We start from the raw sequence: 22153 nt of genomic DNA, 5'->3' as shown, positions 1-22153 counted from the left end.
TTATGGTTTATATTGTTTCCTCTCCTGCAGGCTGAACTTTCCAGGAACTTCCCCTGCTTTTCCCTGATGTGGTCTGTCCATCACTGTGTCCACTCTCTGAACTAACATACTCACGTTTGTTGTCCCCCATATAGAGACACCGGGCCCCTTGCATTACCCACTGAGTTTCTTGCGGTGAGGGGGTCATCACTTATTCTCCACCATCTATGAAGAGCCCATCGGAGCTGGGTATAGGGAAGTTTTTCCTAAGGCTTTGATCATATTTCCAGACAAGTTCATTACTTTATGGACTAAAATTAGGATGCTAGTGGGAGGCCTAATGCTGTGAGTTCCCATCCACCCAGGCATTGTTCACGTATTTACCCATCTGTATTCCCATCCATTTTTCACCCATTCATCCATCCATATTCCCATCTATCCATGCATCCATCTATCCATGCATCCACCCACCCATTCTTCATCTATTCACCTGTCCATACTCCCATCTATCCATCCATCCACCCCACCCATCCTTCATCCATTTACCTATTCACCCAACTATTCATCATTTACTCATACATCCTTCACCTATTCACCCACCCATCCACCCATCCATCCACCCACCCATCCTTCACCCACATCCTTCCCTCTTCTACCCACCTTCACGTTCCCCTACCCGTCCCTTCCTGATCACCAACCATGCTGGACACTGGGGTTTAGAAATACCTTCCAGGACCTAAGTTTCTCTGTCTTTTTTTTTTTTGCGGTACGCGGGCCTCTCACTGCTGTGGCCTCTCCCGTTGCGGAGCACAGGCTCCGGATGCGCAGGCTCAGCGGCCATGGCTCACGGGCCCAGCCGCTCCGCGGCACATGGGATCTTCACAGACCGGGGCACAAACCCGCGTCTCCTGCATCGGCAGGTGGACTCTCAACCACTGCGCCACCAGGGAAGCCCCTAAGTTTCTCTGTCTTTAAACGAGCAGGTTGAATGAAGTGATTTCCCAGGGCCCTTCATACTCTGGTTTTCTTTGACTTCCATACAAGGACAGTCAAAATCTGAAGCTGACGGGATTACACGCCTTCCCCAAGAAGGATGAGGGGCTGGGCCAAGTCTGAGGGTGGTTTTCATGCCACTGACTCTGGGAGAGACACAGATCGCCATTTGCACCTATTTGTGCCAAGATCCCGGGAGCTCAGGTCCCCATCACAGGGCAATGCAGTGGGGGCCCCAGAGATGTCCGCTCTTGGTGCAGGTGGCATTAACTGGGCATCCAGGGGTGCCCCTCACTGTCTGTGTCCAGTGGGAGCCTCCAGGTACCCCGAGGAGGCAGTGGCTAAGCACAGAGGACAGAGAGGCAAGCAGTGGGGGCCACTGAGGCCCAAGGGGCAGGGCAGGGGCCTGGGGAAGCCTCAGGTTTGCTCTTCCCTCTGAGCTGACGTCAGCAGTGAACTAAAGCCCTGCTCTGGCCGCCACCGTACCCCCCACCTCACCTGTGCACACCTAGGGCTGTTTGCACCGACACGTGTGTCCCTGGCTAGACTGAGAATGTGGCATGCAGGGCTGGCAGGGCTAACGTCCCAGGGGGTGGCCCCGGGCTGGCGGGAAGGCTAGGGCTGGGGGCCTGGGGGAGGCAGCTGACCCCGATCCCTCCACCGCGGCTCCGCCACCATGGGGTCCTGGGGCCCTGACACCCTGGCAGCCTGGGCCCACTTGTGACAACATGCAGTCTGTAGTTAATAACGGAGGTTTTTGTCTCTTCCACAGTTTTCTTGTTTCTCTGTGGCCTCTGCCCACTGAATCGGGGCCCCGGCTGCCTCAGGGGGGAAGCAGACACAGCGAAGAACAAAGAAATCAATTGACTTTCCGGATGAATTTTTAAAACTCTCAGCAGAGGTAAGATTCTGAAAGCGCAGAGGACTTCTTCTGCAAGGGCAAGGCTTTTTGAGAAAGAAAGCGTTTCTGAGTGAGAACAGAGACTTTATTGCATAAGCCATGGACGGGGGAAACCGTGTGAGGGCTTTTCCTGCTGAAAGGGGCAATAATTGCACCGGGGGGAGGCAGAGAAGGGGGTCCTGAGACCCCCTTCCAGCCCCTGCCTGGGCGAAACCACCTGGAGGCAGCTGCGGGGCAATCTGGGTGAGTGTGGGCATTCTCAGCGCGTGTCTTCATGGGGAAGCCCCACCCGGCACCGTCACGGTGGCCCCGGGGGGCAGCTCCCAACCGCTGCTCCTGCAGAGATACTTTATCATTGTTATTAGCATTATTTTTGGTTCACAGAGCAAATGGTTTGTGTATTCGACATCTCTTGCTACGTAACAAATCTCCCCCAAGTTTAGTGAAGTAGAACGATGCGTGTTATCTCCCATAATTTCCGGGGTGAGGCATCTGGGGGTCGCTTAGCTGGGTGGTTCCAGCTCAGGGGCTCTCACGAGGCTGCATCTGAAGGCTTGACTGAGGCCGGAGGCTCCCAGTCCAGGCGGCTCAGGGTCAGTAGTGGCCGGGGCCTCGGTTCCTCCCACTTGGCCCCTGCTCAGGCCAGGTGTCCTCACGGCACGGCGGCTGGCCTCCCAGAGCCAGTGACCCAAGATGGCAGGGAGGGGAGGTGCAACGCTTCACGGCCCTGGGAATCGGCCCATTCAGCACGGGAGGAGCCGGGCGCAAGGGCGCAGATAGCGGGAGGGGCGTGTCCTCAGAGGCTGCCAGCGCGCGAAGCGCTTTCCGCTTTCCGGATTCCAAAGCGCTCTGCACCCACAGCAGACACGTGCACACGTTAGCTCCTAGGCCCCTCCCTGAGATAGTCCCGTTTCTCCTACGAAGGGACTGAGGTGGGGGCTTTGTGAGTCGCTCTGGTCCTTGTTGTGCCCCAAGCTGGGCCTCCAGGGTTTATGGGGCCCAGGAAGGCATCCTGGAGAAGTCCAACCCAGCCCCAAGAGCAAGCCCAGAGCTAAGAAGGATGGGTCAGTTGTGGGTCAGCGAGGGGCAGAGCACCTGAGAACACTGCCGGAGTCATACAGAGGGCCTGGGATACCCGGCTGAGACGTCAGCCAGCAGAAACCGTGTCCCCATATGTCCCCTCCTCTGCGTCCCCAGCGCCCAGCCCAGGGCCTGGTGCCCGGACAGTCTGTGGAATTGGGGGCCATCCCAGGTTTTGGAGTGGTGGCAGGGGGGGCTGCTATGTCGCCAGCTCCTGTGGGAGAGGCCTGGAGGCAGGGAGGCCCAGTGGAGACGGAGAAGCCCCCTCGCCTGGCAGGCAATGCTGGGGCTGACCCTACCTCACTGTGGCCCCCTGTATGATTCGGGGGCCCCCTCCCTTCTTGGGCCATCCGTGAACCAGGGTAGATGCCTTCTGAGGGTATGACCAGCCTAGGGGACCCATGCCCCAGTCTGACCTTGGGGCCGAGGCACAGAGCCTGTGCTGAGTGCCCCCCAGGTCCCCAGCTGGCCCCCACATGTGCCCAACTCCTTGTTTCTGGGCCAGACTTCTCCCCCAAGGCCACCTCCTGCTGCTTCACGGGCTCTGACAGTCTCTGCTTCCCAGCCTTCCTGGGACCCCCCCACCCTGCAGCCACAGGGCACACACTCACTCTCTGGGCCTCAGGACCTCCCCTGGGGCCAGACCCCTGGCTGCAAGGCTGGCGCCACCACTCAGCAGTAGGGGTGCATCGCTGGGCAGTGCTGTGGCCTCCCACCCGCTCGGTGACCAGTGGGGGCCGGACAGTAATTTGGATAAGACTCTGAGGCCACAGAGCTGAGCAGGGAGCGGGGTCACCCCAGGCGAGTCCTTTTCTTCCCCTCACCACACTCCTGCCCAGACTCACAGAGGAAAGGCAAGATGCCTTAGCCCTTCATGTCTCACTTTTCCCATCTTTAAAATGGGCACCACAGTGTCTGTTGAAGGGCAAACACGTTAAATATTCATCAAGCCCACTTTATTTTACAATGTGTGCTTTTCGTGTCGCATTTGAGAAATGTTTGCCAAACCCAAGGTCCCTAAGTTTTTTTCTCCCACGAAAAGGCACGCTGCAGACTAGAAGAAAATATTTGCAAAACATATATCTGATGAAGGACTTGTATTCAGAATATATAAAGACCTTTCATAACTCGTTGATAAGAAGACTCAGAGCCCAGTGTTTGAAATGGGCCGAGTATTTTTTTTTTTTTTTTTTTTTGCGGTACACGGGCCTCTCACTGTTGTGGCCTCTCCCGTTGCGGAGCACAGGCTCCGGACGCGCAGGCTCAGCGGCCATGGCTCACGGGCCCAGCCACTCTGCACATGTGGGATCTTCCCGGACCGGGGCACGAACCCGTGTCCCCTGCATCGGCAGACGGACTCTCAACCACTGCGCCACCAGGGAAGCCCAGGGCCGAGTATTTAAACAGACATTTCAGTAAAGAAGACGCGGCACATCAGCACATTGAAAGGATGCTCAGTATCGTTAGTCACTAGGAAAAGGCAAATGAGGACCGCAGCGCGGCGTCGCCTCACGCCTCCTGGAAAGGCTAGAATGAGCAAAGACCGACCACAGTGTCGGCAAGGGTGTGGTCAGCTGGGGCGCTCCCACTGACGGTGGGTGGGAAGCGGGGCAGCCACTTTGGGGAGTGAAACACCTGCCCTCGACCCAGACCCAGCTGCTCCGCTCCTAGGTTCTCACCCAAGAGAGACGCACGCATATGTCCCACAAAAATGGTGCACGGATGTTCCCAGCAGCTCCCTGTAACCGGGCAGATCGAGCACCCCCTACCTGGGTTGTTGGCAGGATTCCTGTTGCTGGTGAATGCTGTTACTTGGGCCAGCACGTGGCAAGCACTGAACGATTATATCTCCCTGTGTCGTCTTCATCTCGTCCAACTCTGTCAGGGCGCAAATGTGGAAACTGAGGCCGGGAGTGGGGTGGGGTGTTGACTGGGATTGGCCAGTGGGTCAGTGGCAACGCCGGACCCAGCAGCCAGGCCTCTTACTGTGGCCAGTGGGTGCCCAGTTCCCTCTTCTTCCTTCGTCTTGGAGGGGTTGCTGAACCTCCACGGGAACAGGGGAACGGGGGTGTCTCCGAACTTCCTCTTAGCTGGATTGAAGCAGCGTTACCTGGGCAGACAGAGCAAATACCCTTCCCTGAACCGCCCAGCTAATAAGCTCCTCATTAAAACCTAATGAGGAGATCCCTTGCTGATTTGGGCTAAATTAATCCAAAAAGAGCGTCATCTGCTGCTGAGGCGGGCTCTTCTGGGCAGCCTGGACAGCAGCAGAGAAGAGAGAGGGCAGAGGGAGGCGGAGCTCTGAGCCTCCGCACTGAAAACTGGAGCCTTCAGTTCCAGGATGCGGACCAGAAGGGAAGGGAGGCAGAGGCAGCCCTGGCCCCATCTCCTCCCGGAAGCCGCTTACGCCTGGAGCCGGGGGTGGGAGTGGGGGCAGAGCCGGGGAGCTGGGGCACAGCTTGGACCACTGCAGCCCAGCCCCACCCTGCTCCCCCTGTTCTGATGGTACTATTGCTGCACCACAAAGTGCCCCAAGCTCAGTGGCCTGAAACAACAGCGGTTTATTCTGCTCCCAAATCTGCACCGTGGGCGGGGCTGGGCGTGGACTGGACGCTGGTCTCTGCTGCCCGAGGCACTGGGTGGGGCATCCGGCCCGGGTGAAGGGGCCTCATTCCAGATGGTGAGCTCCAGTGGGGGCAGTCTGTGGGCAGAAGAGGGTGTCTGTGTCCCCAGGACAGAGCCAGGTGGCAGTGGTGTCGCCGTTTGTGGCCAGCGTCAGGAGTCACAGAGCATCACTTCACGCTGCGTCCTGGGGACCACCGCAAACGCAGGGCTGGAACAGACTCCACCTCTCAGCACGGGAGTGGAGGGTTCTGGAAGGGCGTGTGGGACATGAAAGTAGTGAGGCGACCATTTTTAGAGCTGCACCTGCACGGACCCCACGCTCTGCAGGCAGAAAGGACCCTGATTCACCCAGCCCAGAGCCCCCCAAGAACGCCAGCCCTGCCGGACGCTCTGCCCCGTGGCCCCTGAGGGCAAAAGCCAAACCCTGCGTTAGCTTTCCAGACCTGCAAAGGCCGCGAGCTTGTTAACTAGGAGGGGCTGAGGATGGAGGGGGAGGGGCGGCAGCCGAGGGGGCGCGGCCTGCTGGGGGAGGGCTCTGTTCAGCTGCATCAGAGGCTGCAGGACTTTCCTGATGAATGGAAAGCCTTTCTCTTTCATTTTTATTTATTTATTTTTGGGCTGCGTTGGGTCTTCGTTGCAGTGCGCGGGCTTCTCATTGCGGTGGCTTCTCTTGTTGCAGAGCATGGGCCGTAGGTGCATGGGCTTCAGTAGTTGTGGCTTGCGGGCTCAGTACTTTTGGCACATGGCCTTGGTAGTTGTGGCTCGCGGGCTCTAGAGCGCAGGCTCAGTAGTTGTGGCGCACGGGCTTAGTTGCTCCATGGCATGTGGGATCTTCCTGGACCAGGGCTCAAACCTATGTCCCCTGCATTGGCAGGCGGATTCCTAACCACTGCGCCACCAGGGAAGCCCGAAAACCTTTCTCTTTAATGTTTCATTTTCTCCTTCCATTAACAGACCCCCCTCCCCCACCCCCACCCCCATTCACCTGGTCCCTGAGCTATAGGAGGTCTGAGCTGGGCAATACCGGGAAACAGAATTACACACTGTCCCCAAGCAATTGTGCTCCAAGTTCAGAGTCACCAGAGTCACCATGGTGTCCCCATATCTGCCCTGGGACTTCTCCAAAACCTCAGGGGTCCTCCGGGACCCTGCCTGTCCCCGTGAATTTTGCTGAGGCTCGGAGTGGGAAGCGGGCTCTCCCACCGCACACACCTGGCAGCCATGCAGCTGGGCCTCGGCCACACCCCTCTCACCTGTGGTCAGCAGTTTGCCTTGTCTTGCCAGCCACAGACAGACAGGACCTGGCCTGGGCCTTAAGCCACCAGCAGGGGCCTCCTTGACCACTGGGGGTGTGCACAGCTTGGCAAAGCTTGCGCTGTGCAGGGGTGAAGACCGGCTGCAGTCCCGGGCACCCAGGGAGAGCAGGGCGGGCCGGGCCTGGGGCGGCAGATGGCCAACACCCCACGTTAGCCTCCACCCAGAGCTCGTCCCCAGGACAGGCCACCTCCCGTGGCCCTGGGCGCGTGGCCGCTCCTACCTCCTCCCACTTTCCTACCCACAGGAAGGGCCCGCCACCGACCCTGCTCCCCACAAGCTCCAGGTGAGCCCCAAGCGACACATGTCGGTGGCGACCCCAGGCTTCTTCCGGCGGAGAAAAGACAGGCCCCAGTGTCCCTTGCTGAGCCTCTGAGCGTCAGACCAGCTCGGCCCCATCGAAGTCTCCAGGTTAACAAGTTCAGTCCTGGTGATTATTAACTAGATTCACAAAGTTGATGAAAAAGCTCGGGATATAAATAAATATTCCTGGAGATATTCCACCCCCTGCAGGCATGAACTTTGAATAATTGGAGAGAATTATGCTGAGGACTAATCAGAACTTTTTTTCTCTCACTAATTACCTCTGGGCTTCATCAGTGTCAGAGTCTAATCAACTCCAGACGTCCTAATCGACCCTCGGGCAATGTTAGGCATGGGGGGGGCTTCGGTGTCACGTGGAGGGGGGCGGGGAGCCGGGCGAGGGGTGCCGGGGTCCTGGCTGCAGATCCACCCTGGTCTGTGGTGGGGACGGGGGCGGGGGAGCTGCCTCCCGGGCCGCCACCTCTGCTCAGGACGAGGAGGCCCATCGTGCACTGCGGGCCAGCTTCCCTCCTCTGCATCCTTCCGGTGGTCGTTGCCTTGTCTGCCCTGGCGTTCCTGGGTTAGGTGGATGGGGCCCAGGGTGGGGGCTGGCACTGGGGTGGCCCCCAGCCATGGGGAGAGGCGTGTGAGGGCCGTGCCGGGGCCCAGGGCCAGTTCAGGATTCCGGGCATCTCTGGCGGGGAAGGAAGCTTTGCTCCCCTCCCCCCAAGAAAGTCATTTGCATCTGTTGAAAAATTCCTCCAGCGCTTGAGCGGAGAGGCCCAGGCCGCCGGTGGCTGATGGCTCGATCGCAGCGGTTTTCTCCAGCGTCCTGGACGCAGGGGCTCAGGAGCTGTGACAGCTGGGCTGGCGCAGCCTGTCAGCTCCTCTGAGCAGGGCGCCCACCTCCTTGGCCTCGCTTGCTGTCTGGGCCTCATTCCCAGGGCCTGGTTCTGTCTCCTTCCTCCTTCGCCTCCCTGTTTCCCGAACCCAGGAAGGCCTTTAACCAATTTCAGAGGGAAAACTTAGTCGTGTGGAAATCCACCTCAACTTCCTCAAGAAACCAAAACCCCACCCGGAACCCTTCAGGCAGTCACGCCCCCATGCTTGCAAAGCGCCCAGGAGATGCTGCTGGTCGCGGTCATGGTCAGCGCCCTTCCAGGCCCCCTTTGCAGCCTCCGAGCATGGGCCCTCCCTGCAGACCCCACGGAGACTTCTGCAGCCAGCAGGGGATGGGCGCAGCCCCGCGGGGTTGGGCCCTAGGAGACAACTGCCTCGTGAATCCCCAAGCCCCGAAAGGATCCTGGACTTGGGGTCCCGAGACCTGGCTGGGGGACTTGGGTGCCCTGCACCCTCCCATCAGGGGGCCCACATAGACCCAGGGTGGCTGAAGGGGGGTGTCTGGGACACTTCTCTCCTTGGGGTCCCCGACAGCTCCCCGCAGCAGGCAGGTCCTGGCCGTGGTGGTCGGGCGGGCAGTTCCGTCCTGTCCTCACAGCCCCTGAGGGGCCGGTTCTGACCCCCCCCCGGCCGCGTTTCCTGGAGGAGCCCAAGGCTGTGACTGCCGCACAGCTCCCCGCCCTGCATCCCTTGGTCGGCATGGACCCCAAACCCTTTCTCCTGCAGCAGAGGGAGAGGACTGTGGGTGGGAAGTGGGGTTCCCAGAGCATCAAAACCTAGGCTGCTTCCCTCCCAAGCGGAGAGGGGTCGTGGCCTCTCCCCCCAGCTCTGCTCAAAGTGGCCCAGAGGCTGCGGAGGGGGTTTGCTCCTATTCGTCCCAAACTTTCCAGAAAGGGGGTTGAGATCGCCTTTAATTAGAGAGCAGAGGGGTGCGGGGAGGATGTACCGAGGAGCACCCTGCCCAGGGAGGCAGGGGGCCCAGGGGTGGGAGGACAGCGGCGCCCGGAGGGACCCTGGGAGGGCAGGGGTCCTGGGAGGTGGAGTCTGGGGAGGGGTCCTGGCGTCTCTGCCTCTGGCTCTCTCCTTGCTTCTCCGGGCCTAGCCTCCACCTTCCCGTCTTCCTGTCTCTCCCCACCTGCCGTGCAGGGGTCTCAGGTGTGCCGCTGAGCCGGGTGGCCCAGGGTGGGGCTGGCTGGACCGCCCCCGTCGCCTGCCCGTCCTGGTGCTGGCTGACCAGCTGCCCCCGCAGCCCCTGGCAGGGAGGGAGGTGATGTTCCGACTGCTTCCCGTCTCCCAAGGCCCAGAGGGGTTCAATAGGCCCGGACGCCCCCGAGCCCGGGCCACGTCGCTCCTTCCTGCCACCCTGCCACCTTAGCCAGAGCTTGCAAGTCGATTTTTTCTGATTCCACGCAAAGACAGGGTAGATGGCCACCGACCTGAGAGATTCTGGGTTCTCTTTTTTTTGTCTTTAGACATGTCAGGGGTTAGCATCCTCTGCTTCACAGGAGGGAACCCCAGGTAGAGCCCCCTGAGTGACATGGCACCAGAAGCTCCCGGGCCAGCCGTGGATGTAGAGGGGACCCCTGCCCTGTGCCCGGCACTGCGCGCCGGCCACCTTCCACATCCTGACGGGACTTGTGCGCCGGGGGACTTTCCTGGGGGGAGTGGCTGACTCGGGATTCACACCCAGACTGGATCCCCAGCCCGCACCCCTGTGGGGATGGGGGGCTGCTGCGGCCGCCGGCTTGGCAGGAGCTGGTAGGAGGTAGCGAGGTCTCCCGACTCCTCCCTGAGGGAGGCCTGGATCTGGGGGTCCAGCTGCTGCTCCGTCCCCACCTCCCCTGTCCCCAGGGAGGCCCATGTTCCTGCCTCTCCCTGACCCTGGATTGCTGTGTGACTCTGGGCCCCGGCCTCCCCTCTCTGGGCCTGTTTCCCTTCTCTCATCCAGATTGGATTCCACGAGCCCCAGGCCCTTCAAGCCCAGACACCGTGTAACTTAGGCTGCCCAGGGCCACCAGAGGCTGTCCCCACTCTCCCGGGGACCTGGGCTCCTGCTGGGCCCGCGGCTGGCCTGGCCCCCTTGTCCGCAGCAGGAACATCCGTCATGCCTCCGTGATAGATTATCTGTCCCTCTTCCTCCCGCCCTTGTGCTGTTTCGGCTGCAGAATAATGTTTATCACTTCACACTACATGACACCCTCCCTTCCTTCTTCCTTCCGTCCTTCCCTCCCGCCACCGCCAGCAGATATCAGAAGATTTTCTTGGGCTATTTTCATGATTTTAATTTTCCATTCCCCATCTCCCCTCTTCCCCCTTATTATATTTTGGGCTCTTTTTGGGCTTCTGGAATAAGCCTACATTTTCCCGGTGATACTTTTTAATAAAAACCATCATTTATGATTATTTTAGTCCCCCACAAACTGTCAGCCTCCTCATTTGATTTCCTATCAACATGGTGTCCTGCCTGCTTTGTCACCATGCAGATGGACGTGTGTGCTCACCCTTCCAGCCTCGGGATTTGCTCCAGAGACTCAGGCCTCCCTTGGCCTTGGGACCCTCCTATCCACCTGCCCTGTCCTGTCTCAGCCCAGCCCTGCCGCCCTCCGCTCTCAACGCCCTTGTTCTCCTGAGTCTTCTGTTTTCCTCCAGGTGAGTATGACCTGCACACCTTTCTCAGCTCCGTGTATTAGAAGGGATTGAGGTCACAGAGAGACGGGGCTGCTAGCGGAGTCTTCCCCGCTCCTAAAGGCTCAGGATCGCCAAAGATGGTGGTTTTCCACAAAGATCCGTGTCTAACCTGCAGGCATAACCCAGTGAGACAGGGGCTGACCCATAGTGCCCTCCAGCATGACCTGGGACGGGGCCCTTCCTCTGAGACTCGGTTCTCCCTTTAAAATACAGACGCACGTGGAGCTGTGGATCAGTCATTCATTGGATATATACAAATTGAGGGCCTACTAAGTGCGGGAAGAATCACACACCTGTCCTGGGGTAGGAACCAGCTCAGGTGTCACCCTCCTGCATACCAGAGCCCCCACCCACACTTGTACACTCACAGAATGGAGCCCTGGACTGCCTCATGGTTTTGCTGTGTGACCTCGGGCGAGTTACTGACCCTCTCTGAGCCGTCCTCGCTTTCCTTCTCTGGGCTCCCTCCACCCCTGACATTAGTCTTGTCCTCATCAGCCCCCAGGCGATCCTGTTTCCAGCAGCTGCAGCCTCTTCCCAGCTCCTTCTGGCTGCTTGCCAATTACCTGGAGGAGCCAGACCCATCTTGAGGCACCCAGCTCCCGGCCACTCTCCCCCCCCCCCCCCCCCGTCCCCGCCTGCCACGCCCAGGCGTCCGTGACTAGCTGCTGGGCCCGGGAGCCCACGCCCATGGCAGGGAGAGGCCATGTGGCCCTCTCACCCTGGCCAGGCCCTCGCTGGCCCCTGCTCCTTGTCAACCTTTGGAGAGGGGTCCCTGTTGGGCCTGCTGGTGGATGGGCCGCAAGGCCCAGGGCCACTGCCCAGGTTCTGGCCCCAGGTTGGCCAGACAAGTGAGTAATGGATTCTCCCTCCCAGCCCAGCTTCTCCCTTATCAGTGGTAGGAGTTGCTATGAATATTCATGGCACTCATGAATACTCACGCGGGTAATGACGCGCTCCTCTCTACCCCCTTGCCCTTGAGCACCTCCATAGCTCTCCAGGCTCCCTGCACCCTCTTCTCTCCTTGACCCCTGCCTAAGGGGGCTGTACCTGCATTGCAGTGAGGCTGGCAGGAGACCCCGGGTGGGAAAGACCCCTGGCCTGGTGCCCAGGGGGTCTGGGTTCCTGTCTCCACTCTGACCCCATTCTGCATGGGAGGGCTGGCTTCCCCTGGGCCTCAGTTTCCCTTCTGACCTCCATGGGCACCGAGGGTCCGGCCAGGCTGACTGCCCCTGGAACAAACACATCCTCTGATTCCACTTTCTGGGCGGGTGCTCCATTGTGTGGGGACAAAGCTGGGGGCTTGGGTTCTCTGGGGGTGAGCCAGGCAGACTTTGGGTTACCCAGGTGGGTAACCAGAGACGCCTGGGGTCCGATGTCACGGGCCTGCGGCCAGGGCCTGCTCAGCTAGCTGTCCCTTGGGACTGGGGAGACACAGGTGGGTGGGTGCACTCACCAGGAGGGGTGGGGTCAGCTGACAGGACAGCAAACGCGAAGAGCTGCTGAGCAGGCAGAGATCCTCTGCTGTGGTCCGTGTTCAATACCCGTGTCCGCAGGGGAGACCGGAGTGTTTACCTCTAAGATGAGGTCCATCTTGAGAGAGTCACCCTCACAATGCAGTAGAGACACTGGAGGGAAATAGGGGACGAGGGGCAGAGATACGGCAGGAGAGTTCAGATCTGGAGGCTGCGGAGGGGGTGGGGAAAGGGGCGGGAAAACCTTCGAGGTCAGGGTCAGGGTGAGCTGGGGCTTCCCTCTGCCTGGAGGGAGTCAGGCTGCACTGCTCTCGCTGCGTGGCCTTGGGCAGGCCGCCTGGCTCTGCATCTCAGTGTCCCTCTCTGTGCATGCCTCTTCCCGCTGTTTTCAAGGCCAGCTACCCTTCCCTGCGTGGGAGGGCCCCACCCTGGGGCATTTGGCCACTTGTCCGGAGAGGAGCCAGCCTGGGGAGCCGTGACACACCGCAGAGCCCAAAGCTTTGGGATTCCAAGAGGGCAAACCCTGCCTCTGCGTCTGCCCAGGCTCCCTGCCACCCCAGACCTCTGGGGGTGCTTCCTCTCCCGGCACCTCCGCCCATGCTGAACCCCGGTTTCCCTGCAGCTCCCTCTTTGCTTGTCTGACTCTCCCTGGGCTGCAAGCCGTGGGCATCCAGGGCGCCCAGCCCCGTCTCCTGCTGATGGACTCCCCCAGGGCAAGGAGCAGCTCCTGGCCCGCAGGCCTTTTCCAGGGCTGAGGGTCTCTGGCAGGAGCACAGCGGTGGCCAGCTTGTCGAGGAGAGTAAGCCCTGACCAGCACCTTCCAAGAGTTCTAAGACACGAGGCCCTTTCTGTCCACTGGTCACCAACTAGACTCCACGGACAGCGGCCTCCTTTGCACGTGAGCAAACTAAAGGCTCTGGGGGTCCTGATCCCTGATCCCCGTGCTTCCAACACACACTCTGACCCCCGTCCTGGGGCCCTGCCCTGCTCCCTGCAGCCTGGAGTGGAGGCTCGGAGTGGTCCGGCGCTCGCCCAAGGTCGTGCAGGGAGCAGGTGAGGCCAGGCCCCCACCCACGTGCAGTCTGCGCCCCGTCCCACCTTCCCGGGTGGAGGACAGACGGCGGGCCTCTGCCCATGGGTCTCACTCAGGCTGACCCCGCATGAGTTCCTTCACCGAGACCCAGCCTTCTCCGTGCTGTTTGCCTAAATTTATTCAACTCAGTCTTCCCACAGGAGCCCCACGGCCACTGTCAACATCTGTGGGGACACAGCCGAGGAATGCCTAATGAAGGCTCGGCGTGGCCCCGCCATGGAGCACAGGCTGGGACAGATGGTCCATCATTACTCATTTTTATTAATTACTAGCTCCGCATGCCGCGACTGGCCAGCCAGCTCCAGGCTCCTCGGAGGTGCCACGGGCCCAGCTCTTCTGGAAGGAAGAGACGGCCCTTCATTTAGATCAGCGTGCCTCCCGGCCTCCTTTGAGCCACAGACATTTCTGGCTCGCGCGGTCCCTGGGGTGCTGGGCCGGGCGTGGAGCAGCGGTCTTGCAGCTGCCACCTGCCTGAGGGGACTAGGAGAGGGGCCTGCACAGGACAGGAACGGGGGGCTGCTGGAGACCCCGGCCCGGGGCTCGGGCAGGCACAGGACCCCCAGGAGCCAGCTCCGGGCTGTGGCCGCCTCCTGAGCCCTCTCCCTGCTGGCCTCTAGCCTGCGGGGCATAACCTGCCTCAGAAGGAGCCTGTCTTCCATCTCCGCCCTGCTGGCCTCGTGAGGGCCTTGGGGCCCGCAGACCCCTGGTGCCGGGGAAGCTTGTGCTCTGGGTGTTGGTCCGGTTGGAGCTCCACAGCCATCTGCAGATGCTCTAGACCCTGGCTTGATCCCCCCCGGGGGCTCCCTGGGCCTCTGGGGCCCCATAGCCTTGGGTCCCAGCCCAGCATTGCCTCTGACTTGCAGGGATGCAGGGTAAATCCCCCCATCCCGGGACTTAGCCCCAGCTGCAAGATGGGCGCACGTCCTCCTTGCATGCCGGTGGTGGGCGGCCCCAGAACCTGCGCTTCTACTGATGCTGCGGAACTGGGACCAGTTCTGCTTTGGGCAAGTCCCTTGCCACCCGCAGCCTCCGCGAGGGGTGATCGTGTCCTGCCGGACCCCCGACGAGAAGGGGGAGAAAGTGCATGGGGGACGGTGACCCGCCACGTCAGACAGTCCTGGGAGGGGTTCACTGATGCTGGGGGACGACTGGGGGCCCCAGGCTGTGTCGGGCGCCCTGGGAGCCCGCGTCTCCCTGCGGCCAGGACACCGACTTCCCTCCAGCTTCAGTGTGGCCTGTTAGCCCGGGAGATGATGGGACATGAAGGACAAGATTTCTAGTCAATAAAAAGGCGCCGTGGAGGCTTTTTATATCTTGCTTCTGTCGCACTGGGTAGGCGTTTTATCTGCTGCCCACTTGACAGTACATCACACAGCTGGGTCCCTGCCCTGCTGGTGTCCATCACAGCCTGTCCCGGGCTGCTGCCCATTAGCCCGCGAAGCCCAGACTCCCGAGAGGTCAGCTCCAGGGGGCACTGGTGGCTGCACAGCCAGGAGAGCTGGGGACACCTTTGCAGAGATGCAGGGGAGGCGAGGAGGTGTGGGTGGAGGTCACGTGGGAGGGGGCAGGCAGGGCTGGGCCGAGGACCGAGCTGAGGCCAGGAGCCCTCAGAGGTGGGCCCACCACAGGCTGCCCTGAGATGGCCCGAGGAGCCGCCCTGTCTGGGGCAGGACGGGGTGCTCAGCTCTTCTCAAGACAGAGCCAGGTGGGACATGTAGGTGCATAAACCAGCAGCTACCAGGGCTGAGTAGTGAGCTCCCTGACACTGGAGGAAATCAAGCACATCCTGATGCCCCACTGGGCCAGGAGGCTTGAGTGGGAGAAGAAAGGACAGTAACACAAGGGCCGTGTGTATTTTTCTCAAAAGTAATTGAGCGGGGGGGCACGTTGTCCTGCAAGGAGGTGGTGGAGGGCCACCTCCCACACTAGTTGGTGCTTTAATGGAGGCCCAGGGGCTGGGCAGCCTGGAGGGATCTGAGGCCTGCAGCTGTAGATCCCAGGCTGCCCTGCAGAGGCGTCGACATGGACCCAGGAAGGGGTGGATCAGGGTGGCTGTGAGGAAGGCCACCCCCTGGACTCTCGTCCACATGCCTCTGACCCACGGATCAGGCCAGAGGGAGGGCGCTCGGCCAGGAAGGATGGAGGCGCTGGCCTCATTCCTGGAGGAGACTCAATCAATCGTTCCCTGCAGCAGGGCACCTCCTGGCCCAGATCTCCTACTTTGCCTGGTTTTCCATCCTGACGGGGGCTCAGGGTAAGTGGCCTGTCTGTGGGGGCAGAGGGCCCTCTGGGAAAGGAGAGCAGCTGACACCGAAGCAGGAGATGGGACGGTCGGTTGGCATGGAGACTGCCAGGGGGAGGGGCGGAGTTGGCCTCTGTTCCCTGGACCCACTTGCCTGTCCCTCCCCTGGGATCCCCCCCCCCCAGCCAGGTCAGTTCAAGTCCTGTGAGGGGCACTGGGGCTCGGGGGCACTGGCACAAGCCCTTTCCTGCAAGGTGATCCCCGACCAGGAACCACGACCCCAGCCCAGGTGATGGGCGTGCACGGGCACCTGAACCGGCCCAGGACACCCAAGCTGGGCCTGAAGGGCAGAGGCCTGGGGCAGGCTGACCAGCGTGCTGGACAGCATGCCACGCAGGGGCACAGGCGTAAGCGCAGGCCTGGAGGTGAGGAGGCCACACCCTCAGAAGGGGACGAGCGCCCGCTAGGATGGTGCCCACTGAACCCAGACCCGCCCTCCTGCCCCCGGGCTCCTGCGCCCCGGGGCTGGGCTGCAGCGGGTCTCCCAGGGAGAAGGGTGGGCATTGGGGTCCCCACCGAGCAGGGCAGCAGGGCTACACGCTGACGGCCCACCTGTGAGGAAGGGCACGCCTGTGGCTCGGTCCCGAAGCACCTACTGTGAGTACTTTGCCCAAAGGTGGCACTGCTCTGACTGGTCCTGACCCCAGGGGCTCACGTGAGAAGTGGGGGAAGGGCCGGTGCTGCTGCCGCTTTCACTGTCGGCCGGGGCCCACATGTGTTCAAGGCCACGCCCACCTGTGGCCTCCGACGGCCCCTCCATCTTGGAGTCCCTGGAGGGACCTGGCGGCCCCCCCGGGGAGCTGTGGTCCCCGGCCTCTCACGCTGTAGGAGACCAGCTCCAGCCCTCAAAGCACGAGGGGCTGCAAGCCCCTTTGGGACAGCTGTCCTAGCCCCACCTCTGCAGCCCCGGGAAAGGCGGCCCGCTAGTTCCCAGAACTTGGAGACGCAATGGACCCGACCCAGGTGTGAGGCCCCCTCTGTCTGTCCGTCCATCTGTCCTTCCGGCCCGCATCCGGTCTGCAAACATTGGCTGCTCCTTGATGGTGGCCCTGGGCCGCGCCTGTCAGGGACACAGACCTGACGTCTCAGGGTCCCTGAGGGCAGGGTGCCTCAGCGCGGCCCGAGCTCCGACAGCCCCGGCTGTCGTAATCCACATTCCTAATCGTCAAGAGGGACAATTCTGGAAAAAAAAAAAAAAAGAGAACGAAAAGCACCATCATTCGGCCAGGTCTTACTTCTACGCACACGTACATTTGTTCTTTGCAAAATTGGAATTGAATTTTCTATGCAGTTCATACTCTGTTGATTTCTCCACCCAACAGCCCATCGTGTGGTTTATCCCAGACGCGCGATGCCCACAAAGACGTGCATTTCTGCAGCCTCTGGCTTCCAAGGAGGAGACATGGCCCCCATTTCCTCCGGTCGGTGTGCAGCTGGCCCCGAGGAGCAGGTGGGGACACAGGTGCGAACAGAGGTCACGCAGGTGAGCAGGAGAGGCCAGAGCTGAGGCCACGGGGGAGCAGCGTGGCGTCTGAAGGCTGGGCAGATGTCTCTGCCTCCCTCAGACCAAGACACGCCATGGGAGTGGCGCTGCGAGGCCTCCAGGCGCCCAGCCCCACGATGGGGAAGAGCGGCCGTGATGTGCGAACGACTCAGAGCCGCTCAGCGAAACGGCAGCCAACGGACACACACCTTTGGACGGGGTGGAAGGAGCCAGACCCAGGGAGGGCATATACTCTATGACCCCAAGTTTATGAAATTCCGGAAGAGAGTAAGCCAACGTACGGTGGGAAAAGTCAGAGCCAGGCTGGCGCGGGGGGCTGGGGCACGTGGGCATTTTTGGAGCGAATGTTCTGTCTGTCAATGGGGGTTTGGGCTGCAGAGCACACATTAGAGCATTCGATGGTCCCCCTGATGTTTCTACATTTCATTATCAGTTTTACTGCAAAGAATGAAAAACTCCATAACGAACATTGAAGTCTAGTTTGTGCTGTGCGCGCTGCCTGTTTAGGGGTGGCGTGTATGGACATCTGCAGCCAGCTGGGAAAGTGGTTGATTCCTGGGGGCTGGAGAGAAGGGTGATAAAGTAAGTGGGGCCAGGCGTCTGCTGTGGGCCTTTGGGTGTCACTATAAAATTATATCAACTCTTCTGTATGTTGGAAAATTGGCAAGATTACATGTGAAAGCCGATGAAAGAGCCCCGGTGCTGTAGCCAAGCGGCTGGACCGTGGTAGCTGTTCACTGACCGTGTGTGTGAGACCTTGGGCTAGTTTCTTGGACTCCTGGTGCCTCAGTGTCGCCACGGCATGAAAGAATTAACGAGCATCAAGTACTTACACACAGTAAGTACTGGCGTACAGCAGGTGCTTGAAAAGTGCGCCCTTTGTTGGTAGCAATTCCATTGTTGGTAATCTTGAGTTATCAGGGCTCCTACATGTGCTGGAGGCAGCCCGGGAGGCTGACGGATAAGCCAAGGGCTTGCACTGAGTTCAAGAGTAAAGGGCCCCAAAGAGTCAAAACGATCTTGCAGATGAAGAACGAAGCAGAGGGTTCCCACGTCCCACGGTCAGGTTCTACAGGGAACGGGACAGAGGGGTCTGGCAGAAGGATAGAGACATATACACCTATGGGGTGGAGCTGAGGGTGCAGAAATAAACCCTTGTATTTACGGTCACTTTATTTTTGACAAGGGGGCCAAGATGATTCAACGGAGAAGGAACAGTCTTTTCAGCAAATGGTGCTGGGACCAACAACACGTGCAAAGAATGGAACTGGACCCCCTTTTCACAGCATCTGAAAAATAACTTAATGGATCAAAGACCTAAATATAAGGGCTGAAACTATAAAACTCTTAGAAGAAAACATAGGAGTAAATCTTCACCTTAGGCAGGGGCTTCTTAGATACGACATCAAAAGCACAAGCAACGAAAAGAAAAAAAAAAATTGGACCTCATCAAAATTAAAAACTTTTGTGCTGCAAACAATTCCAACAAGAAAGTGAAAAAACAACCTATAGGAAGGGAGAAAATATTAGCAAATTATAAATCTAATTAGGAACTTGTGTCTAGAATATATAAAGAACTCTTACAACTCAATAATAAAAAGATAGATAGCCTGGTGGCTGTGGACAAGGCCCCTAATAGACATTTCTCCAAAGAAGATTTACAAAGGCCGAGAAGCTCATGAAAAGATGCTCAGCATTATTAGCCGTTGGGAAATGCAAATCAAAACCACAGTGAGATACCCTTTCGCACCCACTGGGATGGCCAGAATCAAACAGACATAAAAACAAGTGGTGGTGAGGGTGTGGAGAAGTCGAAACATACACACTGCTGGTGGAAATATGAAATGTTGCATCCACTTTGGAAACAGTTTGGGAATTCTTCAAAATGTTAAACACAGAGTTACCATATGACCAGCAATTCCACTCCTTGGTATATACCCAAGAGAAATGAAAACATATGTTAATGTAAAAACTACGTAAACGTTCATGGCAGCATATTCGTTAATACCCCCAAAGCGGAAACAACCCAAATGTCCATCAGCTAATGAATGGATAATAAAATGTGGTCCATCCATACAATGGAATATTATTAGCCAATCAAAAGGAATGAAATTGTGACATATGCCACAACATATATGAGTCTCAGCTTTGAAGTTCCTGCAGAAGTCTTCTGGGCAGGCGTTGGGCCAGCCCTATGGCATGGCAGTGGAAATGGGAAGAGAATGATTAATTCAAGATGCTACAGAGGCATGTGTCAAAGGGTGCAGGCATGGATCCTCCCTTTCCCTTCCTCTCCACATCTTGCCATCTCTGTAGAAGTTGGAGAAGAGGGATCTAGGATTCTAAACCGTGTAGGCCAAGTATCTGTCAGAAGGAGAAGCAGTGGAGTAGGAAGAAGGGAATCTAAATTTTCCTCGTAGACTTGCTGCCAGCTAACATTTGACTTGGGCAAGAAACCTCACTTCGTGGGCCTCGTCTTCCTTGCGTGTAAAATGCTGCTGCTTCAGATGCTCTCTCAGACTCATTCAGCTCGTCTTCCACTCTTTTATTCCAAACGCCTACATCACAGGTTAACATGATTTGAGATAAACTCCATACCTGAAAAAACCGAAAAACCGACAACAAAACCGCCTGCATTTTACCACTAAGACAACACCACTAAGTGAACTTAGCCGGTCACAAAAGACCACAGAGCATACGATTCCATTGATCTGAAGTGTCCAAAAAAACCAAATCTACAGAGACAGAGAGTAGGTCGGTGGCTGCCTAGGGCTGGAGGTGGTGGTGGAGAATGCGGGTGACTGCTAACGGGTACTGGGGTTTCCTCTTGGGGTAAAAAATGCTCTCAAATTAGATGGTTGCACAACTCTGTGAATACACTAAAATCCATTGACTAGCACGCTTGAAATGGGTGAAGTGTATGGCATGTAAATTATCCCTCAATAAATCTGTTGAAACAAGAGAGCCTTGGGTTCAGGTTCGGACTCGGCTCTCTGGGGCAAGTCTGTCATTCCAGGAACGAAGTTCAGTCTGATACGTAAAATGGGGCTGGAATGATTTGCCTTCCCGGGTTATTGCGGGGACCAGATGAGATGACAGATATGAAACGATTTTTCATTTTAACTTCTGTGTTTAAAGGTATTACAAAAGGAAATGTATGCACATTGTACAAAATTCAAATGGCAGACGTGGGTACTCAGTGAGAAGTCTCATTTTCTGGGGCGATGGAAGTTTCAATATCTTGATTGGGGTGGTGATGACACAGATGTATACGTTTGTCAAAACTCGTGGAACTGTACTCTTAAGGAGGTTGAATTTCATTGTCAGTAAATAATACACACAAGCAAGTAAAATGTTATTTTGTTACACCCTTTTTGTACTCGTAAAAAAAAAAAAAAAAGTACTACATACACTGTTCCTCTCCTTGTTTGTTCCCCTGAAGACCGTTCTGGGAGATGGACTCAAATCAGTCTGTGCTTACCCAGCTGCACGTGCCTCCGTGTGGATGTGTCCCAGCGCTCCACCGCCAGCCGATATTTAGGATGTTTCCAATCTGCTGCTATTACAAAGAGTGCTTCAGTGAATAACCTTGAATGCAGTAATATATCATTCTTCACGTTTGTGAGCAGTCTCTGGAGGACAGATTCCTAGAAGTACATGCTGCGCCAAAGGATATATGTATTTGTAATTTGGACATTGTTTCAGATGTTCCAAGAGTGCCTGCTTCCCTATACCATTGCAACATGGTGTCATTAAACTTTACTCTTTGCCCATTGGATCAATGAAAAACCATCTTTGAGAGTAATTTTAATTTGCATTTCTGTTGTTAAGTGTGAGACTGGGCACTTTTTGTATATATAAGTGTTATTTTTATTTCCTTTTCTGTTCATAATCTCTGCTCACTTTTTTCCCTCTTGGGTATATTTTTTTAATTGATTTGTAAGAGCTCTTTACATATGAGGATAAAGGATCTTTGCTTGGATATAAGTTGGACATATTGCTTCTTTTATGGCTTTTGGGTTTTATGTTGTTTGTTGTTACTGTGAAGTTCTGGGCACAGGAAGAGACAGTCTCCATTTTTCTCTGGGTACCATCTCCCAGGATGGGGGTGGGGAGGGCTCCTCTCCACATTAATCCCGGCCACTTGTGTCCCTCTGCTCTTTCCCTGCGTTCTCTCAGGTGACTGACTGACCTGCCTGGGTCAGCTCCTCCCAGCCAGGCCATCGTTAGAGGAGAGAGGAGCCATGACGGGGGTGTGGAGAAATGTGAGGCCCTCATCTATTCTGAAACTCGCTCAGTCACCCCTCCTGTGCTGCTCGGGTGTATGGCACCTGGATTCAGAGGTGGGTCAGACTGTCCTGCTCTGCTGAGTTCACAGTCTGGTGGAAAATCCAATGTGGTGAGTACTTGGCCGGGGGAATCTCAGAGTGTCCGGAGGAAAGAGGCGGGGGGACACAGGCACGGGGGGGGCCCTAGCAGCTCGGGAAGGTGGTGGCCCCACAGCCCCAGGCCCGAGGGCCCTCACTTCCTAGCTTGCCTCTCCCCAGAGAGCACTGGGGTGCATCCAGGTACGGCAGTGGGTTTGTTACAATAAAAAGAATCTTGCTGACCCAGTTCCTGTAGCGTTCAATCCTGGCCTCCCTGTGAAGCGGGAGGTGTTAATAGTACTCATTTCTAGGGTGGCCGCGAGGATGAACTGAACTGATGCACGCAGCAAGCACACGCTTGACACGTGGAAGTGAAGTTTATAATTCCACGTGGGCGCGCGTGAGTGCACGTGTGTTAGGTGTGGACTCGGGATTCCACGTGGGCGCGCGCGAGTGCACGTGTGTTAGGTGTGGACTCGGGATTCCACGTGGGCGCGCGCGAGTGCACGTGTGTTAGGTGTGGACTCGGGATTCCACGTGGGCGCGCGCGAGTGCACGTGTGTTAGGTGTGGACTTGGGGTGTATTTGACTTGGGGGTGCTTGGAGCAGGCTGCCAGGCTATACCAGCT

At 57.8% G+C, this 22153-nt stretch overlaps 2 protein-coding genes across 17 annotated transcripts in view; one reads left to right on the top strand and one right to left on the bottom strand.

The window, feature by feature from the left end:
- Positions 1-22153, bottom strand: part of PSMG3 (proteasome assembly chaperone 3) — a 348811-nt gene that overhangs the window by 41184 nt on the left and 285474 nt on the right. The gene's annotated exons all lie outside the window — the stretch shown is intronic.
- The window catches only part of ELFN1 (extracellular leucine rich repeat and fibronectin type III domain containing 1), a 133107-nt gene that overhangs the window by 39146 nt on the left and 71808 nt on the right, over positions 1-22153 (top strand). For 2 of the 16 annotated variants that reach the window (XM_049699967.1, XM_049699966.1), the window contains 3 exons: positions 1745-1873; positions 10579-10744; positions 11282-21556. The gene's annotated coding sequence lies outside the window, so the exon portion shown is untranslated. The remainder of the gene's footprint in view (positions 1-1744; positions 1874-10578; positions 10745-11281; positions 21557-22153) is intronic. The other 14 variants (XM_049699961.1, XM_049699968.1, XM_049699963.1 and 11 more) reach the window with 14 other exon arrangements.

The sequence above is a fragment of the Orcinus orca genome, chromosome 16 (genome assembly GCF_937001465.1).
Source record: "Orcinus orca chromosome 16, mOrcOrc1.1, whole genome shotgun sequence".
Taxonomy (NCBI): Eukaryota; Metazoa; Chordata; class Mammalia; order Artiodactyla; family Delphinidae; genus Orcinus; species Orcinus orca.
Note: the sequence above shows the minus strand (reverse complement) of the source record. Positions and strands in the feature narration are given on the sequence as shown.